The 12,655-nt window shown below is 41.0% G+C and overlaps 1 protein-coding gene across 1 annotated transcript in view; it reads right to left on the reverse strand.

The window, feature by feature from the left end:
* The window catches only part of LOC149804813 (cathepsin L-like), an 85,571-nt gene that overhangs the window by 35,309 nt on the left and 37,607 nt on the right, over window positions 1-12,655 (reverse strand). The gene's annotated exons all lie outside the window — the stretch shown is intronic.

The raw sequence follows: 12,655 nt of genomic DNA on the forward strand, positions 1-12,655 counted from the left end.
GATGAAATTACTTTTTCATGGAAAACTTTGAGTCCTCTTAGTCACTACACACTATCAGTCAAATTCAAATAAATTAGGAAATGAGAAACCATCACCTGATGGTGAGAACACTGAGGTCAGTGATATCATCAGTGAGTAAAATCTGATAAAAGTCACATGAACAACCTAAGATTGACTGGTTACAAGCTGATTTTCTAAAGTCACCTCATCTTGTCAAAATTGTGCTTTAGGAGGCACTCACCAGTTAGTATGTACTTTTGAGAGAGTGATGTATGTTAAGGTGAAGTTGTTTGCATTTGAAACATGCACAATGGAGAGAATGTTGGCATACCTGTATGCTGCATTGATGTAATGTGGCTGACATTTCTTTGGATATTGTACTTGTGGAAATTGTAAATGATCTAAGCACACAGCTAACTAATATGACTGCTCCTTTGTGCTAAATAAATCTGCCTGAATTAATCTAAAGTACACTATCTTTAAAACCTATTAAAATTGGGAAAATGAATTTTGCCAAACATGACAATACCAGCTTATGAAGTGCAATGGATGAATTACCAAATATATAAAATATAAACAAAGTTATTGATCTTTTTTTTATATACATATAACCTCTGAAGTCCAGGAAGTGAAAATGACCAAGCGGAGCTAGCAGCTTTTTGAAAGGTGCACATCTGGAGTAAGGGCAAGCTGTATACTCTATAACACAAATTACACCCATCAATCATACACCAAAATAAATGGAATTAAAAGTTCTTTGAACAATACCTAAGATATACAAGGTCTTTTTTAAATAGCAAGTATAGCCAGTGAGGAAACCTGGGGAAATTCTATTTCTTTAAAATTTGAACCCTATGCAAAATACCAAACTGTAGAGCGCCACCTTATATACTGCACTATATATATATATATATATATATATATATATATATATATATATATATATATATATATATATATATATATATATATATATGTAGAAGGCCTCATGAAAGATTGGTCAGTTGACAAAATGAGCTTCTACTTTAAATAAAGTCATTATTATCATTATTATTATTATTATTATTGCTGTTATTATTGTTGTTGCTGTTGTTATTATTGTTGTTGTTGTCTAACCTAGAAAGCATATGCTGAAGTATTTTCTACCTGCAGTTTCAATGGTAACAATGTTATGAGTATTAATGTTTAAGCAGAAAATTTACATCATCTTTGGGACATAAAATGAAGACAACAATGGGATGTGTATTTTTATTTTACTATGGTGTAGAATGGTGTACTTAGAATGCACTGCTATCAGATTTCAAGATTGTGCATGCACATGTCAAACTTAAATGCAGTGCACACTGTTGTAGCAGTCCATAAACCACATCAAATGCAAATTAAATTTATATAAATTACACATGCATCACATTCTTGTCAATATGTGTATTTATTGAACTTATGATTCACCTGTACAGATCATCATGTGGTCTTGTTCATTTGTATTGTCTATATGTTTCAGTTTCATGAGAAATGGCATTATTCATTTTTTTCCCTAACAGTACTGAAATAACCTCTTTAAAAAAAGTGTATTAATTAAGCAAAGCAAGGAATGTGTTTGATTCCTTCAAACAACAAAATTCTCAAAATGTCCAATGTTCAATTTTCACCAAGAGACCAAAACTGAACTATAACACTTACCTGGTTTACATAAGTTAACAGTTAACCATTTCTCATTAAGCAGGTTTATGTAGTATTGTAACAAAAGAACAATATGCAAAGTATCTCCCAAACTTTATATCCTGTAGATTTTACCTATTTTACTATATCCTGATAAAAATTCTACAAGAAGTTACATGGCATAATTAAGTTGTACAGACTCTTGCTCATAAATGAACTCATCAAAATCTTGATAATATAAATGTATCAAGTTTTACTGAGATTGGATGAGAAATAATGTCTATTGTGAGGTAAAAAGCTCAGCCAATTAAAGAACCTAAGACAATCATGATAAAAGTTTATTAACCAAGCTGGAGTAAAACCTGAGTGCCTCCAGAGTGGTAACAAGTTTACCAATTAACTACCTCATTAAAATCCAAAGATCTCACTCAAAAACACTCATCTAACATCCTGCTGAAAATAAGTATATTTGGCAAGTCTGATTTAAATTGGACCAAAAATAGACTTGTCTGAAGTGTATGATCACATTACAAACATGAATGGGTCTTGCTCATAACCGTACTAAACCAAAAACTTGATAATATAAACTTATGCATAAAGTCTGGTGACTGGTAAGTGTCTCAGCAAAACAAATGCAAGATCATCTAAGAAATATGTTTATTTCTTGCTCATAAGTCATTCAACTTACTGATTATATTAACTTATTCAAAGCCCTGGGAGGCAGTCTAGGGGGAAGCTAAAAATGGAGCAATTCTGACACTATTTTTGCATGAAAACTGCAACTGAACAATCCCAAATTTTGATTCTTTAATATGATGTATGCATCTTGTAATTTTCTTGTAACAAGATCTGGCAAACAGGAGTATGGCTATGGCCATGGACCCAATCACTGATGATCACCCTATCCAACAAAGGCAATTTGCAACAGTGTCAAAACCAGTGTAAATCTTATAAGCCATCCACGCAAAGTCATGTTGGGGATAGTGCTGAACAAATAAAAGCCACAGGCTAAAAAGATTATTGCTGAGGAGCACATGGGGTTCAAAGCAGGGCACAGCACAACAGAGCAGATCTTCAGCTTCAGGATATTGTGTGAGAAGTACCTCCAACACCAGCACGATCTGTACCACGTCTTCGTGGATTTCAAGAGGGCATTTGACAGGGTAGGGCATGCAACCTTGTGGGCAACCATGGGACTGTAAAACATCAATGCCAACCTCATCACAGCAATAAAGCACCTCTGTGACTAGGACACCAGTGCAGTATACTTCAATGGCAGCAAAAGGACTGGTTCAGAATGAGTCAAGAGTCAGACAAGGCTGTCTGCTCTCTCCCACACTATTCAGCATCTTTCTTGAAAGAATCATGGCTGAAGCACTTGAAAAGCATAAAGGGACAGTCAGCATCAGAGGGAGAACAGTCACCAACTTACGTTTTGCCAACGACATTGATGGACTAGCAGGAAATGAGCAAGAATTAGCTAGCTTACTAGAGAGCCTTGACAAAACCTCTGCAGCCTACAGCATGGAAATCAGTGCAGAGAAGACCAAAATGATGACCAACAACACCAAGGGCATCAGCACTGACATCAGGGTCCAAGGTACGAAGGTAGAAACAGTCCACAACTTCAAGTAGTTGGGGACAACTGTAACAGATGAAGGATTAAAGCCTGAAGTACCCTCTAGGATTGCACAGACAACAGCAATGTGTTGTAATAGTTCCAAGTAAACCTTAGCAACATGTTGTAAAAGGTCCAAGTAAACCTTAGCAATGTGTTGTAAAAGGTCCAAGTAAACCTTAGCAATGTGTTGTAAAAGATCCCAGTAAACCTTAGCAATGTGTTGTAAAAGGTCCAAGTAAACCTTAGCAATGTGTTGTAAAAGATCCCAGTAAACCTTAGCAATGTGTTGTAAAAGGTCCAAGTAAACCTTAGCAATGTGTTGTAACAGGTCCAAGTAAACCTTAGCAATGTATTGTAAAAGGTCCAAGTAAACCATAGCAATGTGTTGTAAAAGGTCCAAGTAAACTGCAGCAATGAGTTGAAGTAAACTTAGCAATGTGTTGTAAAATATCCAAGTAAACCATAGCAATGTGTTGTGAAAGGTCCCAGTAATCCTTAGTAATGTGTTGTAAAAGGTCCAAGTAAACCTTAGCAATGTGTTGTAAAAGGTTCAAGTAAACCTTAGCATTGTGTTGTAATAGGTCTGAGTAAACCTCAGCAATGTGTTGTAATAGTTCCAAGTAAACTTAGCAATGTGTTGTAAAATGTCCAAGTAAACCATAGCAATGTGTTGTGAAAGGTCCCAGCAAACCTTAGTAATGTGTTGTAAAAGGTCCAAGTAAACCTTAGCAATGTGTAATAGGTCCAAGTAAACCTCAGCAATGTGTTGTAATAGGTCTAAGTAAACTTAGCAATGTGTTGTAAAATGTCCAAGTAAACCATAGCAATGTGTTGTAAAAGGTCCAAGTAAACCTTAGCATGCACTGCTCCCCATGGTTAATATCATTTGAACACAATGTCCCATGCACTGCTACCCATGGTGTATATCATCTAAACACAATGTCCCATGCACTGATACCCATGGTGAATATCATCTAAACACAATGTCCCATGTACTGCTCCCCATGGTGAATATCATTTAAACACATTGCCCCATGTACTGCTCCCCAAGGTTAATATCATCTAAACACAATGCCCCATGCACTGCTCCCCATGGTGTATATCATTTAAACACATTGCCCCGTCCACTGCTCCCCATGGTGTATATCATCTAAACACACTGCCCCATCCACTGCTCCCCATGGTGTATATCATCTAAATGCAATGCCCCGTGCACTGCTCCCCATGGTGTATATTATCTAAATACAATGTCCCATGCACTGCTACCCATGGTGTATATCATCTAAACACAATGTCCCATGCACTGCTACCCATGGTATATACTATCTAAACACAATGTCCCATGCACTGCTCCCCATGGTGCATATCATCTAAATGCAATGTCCCATGCACTGCCACCCATGGTGCATATCATCTAAACACAATGCCCCATGCACTGCTCCCCATGGTGCATATTATCTAAACGCAATGCCCCATGCACTGCTCCCCATGGTGTATATCATTTAAACACATTGCCCCATGTACTGCTCCCCTTGGTGTATATCATTTAAACACATTGCCCCATGTACTGCTCCCCATGGTGTATATCCTTTAAACACATTGCCCCATGCACTGCCACCCATGGTGCATATCATCTAAACACAATGCCCCATGCACTGCTCCCCATGGTGCATATTATCTAAACGCAATGCCCCATGCACTGCTCCCCATCATGTATATCATCTAAACACAATGCCCCATGCACTGCTCCCCATGGTGCATATCATTTAAACACATTGCCCCATGTACTGCTCCCCTTGGTGTATATCATTTAAACACATTGCCCCATGTACTGCTCCCCATGGTGTATATCCTTTAAACACATTGCCCCATGTACTGCTCCCCATGGTCTATATCATTTAAACACAATGTCCCATGCACTGCTCCCCATGGTGCATATCATCTAAACGCAATGTCCCATGCACTGCTACTCATGGTGTATATTATCTAAACACAATGTCCCATGCACTGCTCCCCATGGTGTATATCATCTAAACACAATGCCCCATGCACTGCTCCCCATGGTGCATATCATCTAAACACATTGCCCCATGCACTGCTCCCCATGGTGTATATCATCTAAACACATTGTCCCATGCATTGCTCCCCATGGTGTATATCATCTAAACACAATGTCCCATGCACTCCTCCCCATGGTCTATATCATCTAAACACAATGCCGCATGCACTGCTCCCCATGGTGCATATCATCTAAATGCAATGTCCCATGCACTGCTACTCATGGTGTATATCATCTAAATGCAATGTCCCATGTACTGCTACCCATAGTGTATATTATCTAAACACAATGTCCCATGCACTGCTCCCAATGGTGTATATCATCTAAACACAATGCCCTATGCACTGCTCCCCATGGTGCATATCATCTAAACACATTGCCCCATGCACTGCTCCCCACGGTGTATATCATCTAAACACATTGTCCCATGCACTGCTCCGCATGGTGTATATCATCTAAACACAATGTCCCATGCACTGTTACCCATGGTGTATATCATCCAAACACAATGTCCCATGCATTGCTCCCCATGGTCTATATCATCTAAACACAATGCCCCATGCACTGCTCCCCATGGTGCATATCATCTAAACACATTGCCCCATGCACTGCTCCCCATGGTGCATATCATCTAAACACAATGCCCCATGCACTGCTCCCCATGGTGCATATCATCTAAACGCAATGCCCCATGCACTGCTCCCCATGGTGTATATCATCTAAACACAATGCCCCATGCACTGCTCCCCATGGTGTATATCATTTAAACACATTGCCCCATGTACTGCTCCCCATGGTGAATATCATTTAAACACATTGTCCCATGCACTGCTCCCCATGGTGTATATCATCTAAACACAATGTCCCATGCACTGCTACCCATGGTGTATATCATCTAAACACAATGTCCCATGCACTGCTCCCCATGGTCTATATCATCTAAACACAATGCCCCATGCACTGCTCCCCATGGTGTATATCATCTAAACACATTGCCCCATGCACTGCTCCCCATGGTGCATATCATCTAAACTCAATGTCCCATGCACTGCTACCCATGGTCTATATCATCTAAACACAATGCCCCATGCACTGCTCCCCATGGTCTATATCATCTAAACACAATGCCCCATGCACTGCTCCCCATGGTGCATATCATCTAAACACAATGCCGCATGCACTGCTCCCCATGGTGTATATCATTTAAACACATTGCCCCACATACTGCATCCCATGGTGTATATCATCTAAACACAATGCCCCATGCACTGCTCCCCATGGTGTATATCATTAAACACAATGCCCCATGCACTGCTCCCCATGGTGCATATCATCTAAACACAATGTGCCATGCACTGCTCCCCATGGTGCATATTATCTAAACGCAATGCCCCATGCACTGCTCCCCATGGTGTATATCATTTAAACACAATGCCCCATGCACTGCTCCCCATGGTGTATATCATTTAAACACATTGTCCCATGTACTGCTCCCCATGGTGTATATCATCTAAACACAATGCCCCATGCACTGCTCCCCATGGTGCATATCATCTAAACACATTGCCCCATGCACTGCTCCCCAGGGTGCATATCATCTAAACACAATGCCCCATGCACTGCTCCCCATGGTGCATATCATCTAAACGCAATGCCCCATGCACTGCTACCCATGGTGTATATCATCTAAACACAATGCCCCATGCACTGCTCCCCATGGTGTATATCATCTAAACACACTGTCCCATGCACTGCTCCGCATGGTGTATATCATCTAAACACAATGTCCCATGCACTGTTACCCATGGTGTATATCATCCAAACACAATGTCCCATGCATTGCTCCCCATGGTCTATATCATCTAAACACAATGCCCCATGCACTGCTCCCCATGGTGCATATCATCTAAACACATTGCCCCATGCACTGCTCCCCATGGTGCATATCATCTAAACACAATGCCCCATGCACTGCTCCCCATGGTGCATATCATCTAAACGCAATGCCCCATGCACTGCTCCCCATGGTGTATATCATCTAAACACAATGCCCCATGCACTGCTCCCCATGGTGTATATCATTTAAACACATTGCCCCATGTACTGCTCCCCATGGTGAATATCATTTAAACACATTGTCCCATGCACTGCTCCCCATGGTGTATATCATCTAAACACAATGTCCCATGCACTGCTACCCATGGTGTATATCATCTAAACACAATGTCCCATGCACTGCTCCCCATGGTCTATATCATCTAAACACAATGCCCCATGCACTGCTCCCCATGGTGTATATCATCTAAACACATTGCCCCATGCACTGCTCCCCATGGTGCATATCATCTAAACTCAATGTCCCATGCACTGCTACCCATGGTCTATATCATCTAAACACAATGCCCCATGCACTGCTCCCCATGGTCTATATCATCTAAACACAATGCCCCATGCACTGCTCCCCATGGTGCATATCATCTAAACACAATGCCGCATGCACTGCTCCCCATGGTGTATATCATTTAAACACATTGCCCCACATACTGCATCCCATGGTGTATATCATCTAAACACAATGCCCCATGCACTGCTCCCCATGGTGTATATCATTAAACACAATGCCCCATGCACTGCTCCCCATGGTGCATATCATCTAAACACAATGTGCCATGCACTGCTCCCCATGGTGCATATTATCTAAACGCAATGTCCCATGCACTGCTCCCCATGGTGTATATCATTTAAACACAATGCCCCATGCACTGCTCCCCATGGTGTATATCATTTAAACACATTGTCCCATGTACTGCTCCCCATGGTGTATATCATCTAAACACAATGCCCCATGCACTGCTCCCCATGGTGCATATCATCTAAACACATTGCCCCATGCACTGCTCCCCAGGGTGCATATCATCTAAACACAATGCCCCATGCACTGCTCCCCATGGTGCATATCATCTAAACGCAATGCCCCATGCACTGCTACCCATGGTGTATATCATCTAAACACAATGCCCCATGCACTGCTCCCCATGGTGTATATCATTTAAACACATTGCCCCATGTACTGCTCCCCATGGTGAATATCATTTAAACACATTGTCCCATGCACTGCTCCCCATGGTGTATATCATCTAAACACAATGTCCCATGCACTGCTACCCATGGTGTATATCATCTAAACACAATGTCCCATGCACTGTTACCCATGGTGTATATCATCCAAACACAATGTCCCATGCATTGCTCCCCATGGTCTATATCATCTAAACACAATGCCCCATGCACTGCTCCCCATGGTGCATATCATCTAAACACATTGCCCCATGCACTGCTCCCCATGGTGCATATCATCTAAACACAATGCCCCATGCACTGCTCCCCATGGTGCATATCATCTAAACGCAATGCCCCATGCACTGCTCCCCATGGTGTATATCATCTAAACACAATGCCCCATGCACTGCTCCCCATGGTGTATATCATTTAAACACATTGCCCCATGTACTGCTCCCCATGGTGAATATCATTTAAACACATTGTCCCATGCACTGCTCCCCATGGTGTATATCATCTAAACACAATGTCCCATGCACTGCTACCCATGGTGTATATCATCTAAACACAATGTCCCATGCACTGCTCCCCATGGTCTATATCATCTAAACACAATGCCCCATGCACTGCTCCCCATGGTGTATATCATCTAAACACATTGCCCCATGCACTGCTCCCCATGGTGCATATCATCTAAACTCAATGTCCCATGCACTGCTACCCATGGTCTATATCATCTAAACACAATGCCCCATGCACTGCTCCCCATGGTCTATATCATCTAAACACAATGCCCCATGCACTGCTCCCCATGGTGCATATCATCTAAACACAATGCCGCATGCACTGCTCCCCATGGTGTATATCATTTAAACACATTGCCCCACATACTGCATCCCATGGTGTATATCATCTAAACACAATGCCCCATGCACTGCTCCCCATGGTGTATATCATTAAACACAATGCCCCATGCACTGCTCCCCATGGTGCATATCATCTAAACACAATGTGCCATGCACTGCTCCCCATGGTGCATATTATCTAAACGCAATGCCCCATGCACTGCTCCCCATGGTGTATATCATTTAAACACAATGCCCCATGCACTGCTCCCCATGGTGTATATCATTTAAACACATTGTCCCATGTACTGCTCCCCATGGTGTATATCATCTAAACACAATGCCCCATGCACTGCTCCCCATGGTGCATATCATCTAAACACATTGCCCCATGCACTGCTCCCCAGGGTGCATATCATCTAAACACAATGCCCCATGCACTGCTCCCCATGGTGCATATCATCTAAACGCAATGCCCCATGCACTGCTACCCATGGTGTATATCATCTAAACACAATGCCCCATGCACTGCTCCCCATGGTGTATATCATTTAAACACATTGCCCCATGTACTGCTCCCCATGGTGAATATCATTTAAACACATTGTCCCATGCACTGCTCCCCATGGTGTATATCATCTAAACACAATGTCCCATGCACTGCTACCCATGGTGTATATCATCTAAACACAATGCCCCATGCACTGCTACCCATGGTGTATATCATCTAAACACATTGTCCCATGCACTGCTCCCCATGGTGTATATCATCTAAACACATTGCCCCATGTACTGCTCCCCATGGTGTATATCATTTAAACACATTACCCCACGCACTGCTCCCCATGGTGAATATCATCCAAACACAATGCCCCACGCACTACTACCCATGGTGTATATCATCTAAACACAATGTCCCATGCACTGCTCCCCATGGTGTATATCATTTAAACACATTGCCCCATGTACTGCTCCCCATGGTGTATATCATTTAAACACATTGCCCCATGTACTGCTCCCCATGGTGTATATCATTTAAACACATTGCCCCATGTACTGCTCCCCATGGTGTATATCATCTAAACACATTGTCCCATGCACTGCTCCCCATGGTGTATATCATCTAAACACATTGCCCCATGTACTGCTCCCCATGGTGAATATCATTTAAACACATTACCCCACGCACTGCTCCCCATGGTGAATATCATCCAAACACAATGCCCCATGCACTACTACCCATGGTGTATATCATCTAAACACAATGTCCCATGCACTGCTCCCCATGGTGCATATCATTTAAACACATTGCCCCATGTACTGCTCCCCATGGTGTATATCATTTAAACACATTGCCCCATGTACTGCTCCCCATGGTGTATATCATTTAAACACATTGCCCCATGTACTGCTCCCCATGGTGTATATCATTTAAACACATTGCCCCATGCACTGCTCCCCATGGTGCATATCATCTAAACACAATGTCCCATGCACTGCTACCCATGCTGTATATCATCTAGACGCAATGTCCCATGCACTGCTCCCCATGGTGTATATCATTTAAACACATTGCCCCATGTACTGCTCCCCATGGTGTATATCATTTAAACACATTGCCCCATGTACTGCTCCCCATGGTGCATATCATCTAAACACAATGCCCCATGCACTGCTCCCCATGGTGTATATCATTTAAACACAATGCCCTATGCACTGCTCCCCATGGTGTATATCATTTAAACACATTGCCCCATGTACTGCATCCCATGGTGTATATCATTTAAACACAATGCCACATGTACTGTTTTCCATGGTAGATCCAGCAGCATCAGAAAAGGTTCATTAGAAGATATTTTCAATGTTGATGAAATTAGTATTTTTCATTATGAAAATCATGTCAAAATCGCAGCATATTGTTGGCGAAATATGAGAAAGAACTAACATCCTGACAAACCTCAAGACATTCTGCTACAAAATGACTAAATAAAAAAATCTTTGTGTTCTTGCAAAGCTATGCAAACTTATTAATTATCAGATTTTCTAGAATGGCTTCCGTATTTTTTTAAAGTGTTAAAATAAGGATTTCCTTATCTTTTTGCACCCATTATATTTTGATTGTACATGTATAATTGTCATATAAGAATAAAGCAAGTACTTTTTACACACAATTAATAATTTCATTATGTGGGAAAACAAATACTTTAGTTACCATAAATAAATAAAAAATTTATACAAAGGTGCCTGAGCAAATGATGGGAATGTTTCAAATTCTTTATGCCACATTAACATGTATCCTCAGCTGGATGGATAAAACATTTCACAAGGGTATCATTGAAAAACCAGTCAAGTTAAATTATATTTGATCCCTGTAATAATGGCACAATGAAATAAGTTTGAAAATTTTAACAAAATTAGCAATAATTAAGAATGATGCAGGATTCCAATATTTGCAATTCAATTTTAGAAAGCCAAACCAAGGTAATAAAAAGACAAAAATGAACAACACATATATACATATCTTCTTTATTGCATGTAATATTATGACTTATATATGATACAGAATTTTAACATAAGCATACAATTAGCGTAACATTGTGCTGAATAGTTTCACTTCCAATGCATACAATTTCCCATACTGGTGTTTCATTAGGGATATTTGGTTAAAAATCTCTCTTGAATCTGTTCATAATAATTACAATCTGCATTGCATGTGGCCCAAGCACAATGGTGAACCATTTTTGGGATAAATCAGTGATTTTCTGTGTAATCTTACAAATTCCTCTGCAATGTAATAAGAAAGTAATCATTGTTGTTGTTGTTCTTGTTGTAGGGTTTAATGCCATTTTTCAGCACACGATAGGCTATACATGGCGGCCAGTATAATTGGTGGAGGAAGAACCCGGGAAAATCCCGGAAAGAACCACCGACCCATGAGAAGCTACTGGCAAGCTTTCTCACATACCCAAATTGGTCGAATCCGAGACTCAAACCCATGCAGACAGAGGTGAGATGGCAGTGATAAATAAAGGAGAGCGCTTTAGACCACTCAGCCACTCGGGGCCCCAAGAAAGTAATCAAGCGTGGTCTTATGTTTGTGAGCAAATATGGTGGATAGCAATGCATAACTATGCATTGAGTTCAGTGCCTATTTTTGATTAGTTGATCTGCCCAGTTTGAATTTCAGGTCAGAACTATCCATACTAACTGGAGGAGAGAATATTTAGCTTAAACTAGTGACTAGGAGTCATAGAAAAGAAAAGCAATGCACCTAGAAAAATAAACATTATAGGGTAGAATTATATAATATTCCAAGCACACAATTTTTGATGGAAAGATTCAATCGACATGTACTGTAGAAGGACTGAAGACACAATACAAGGGAGGAGGTGTGGGAGTCCATTGTGGCCT

Source organism: Sinohyriopsis cumingii, chromosome 2 (assembly GCF_028554795.1).
Source record: "Sinohyriopsis cumingii isolate HCF-2022 chromosome 2, ASM2855479v2, whole genome shotgun sequence".
Classification (NCBI taxonomy): Eukaryota; Metazoa; Mollusca; class Bivalvia; order Unionida; family Unionidae; genus Sinohyriopsis; species Sinohyriopsis cumingii.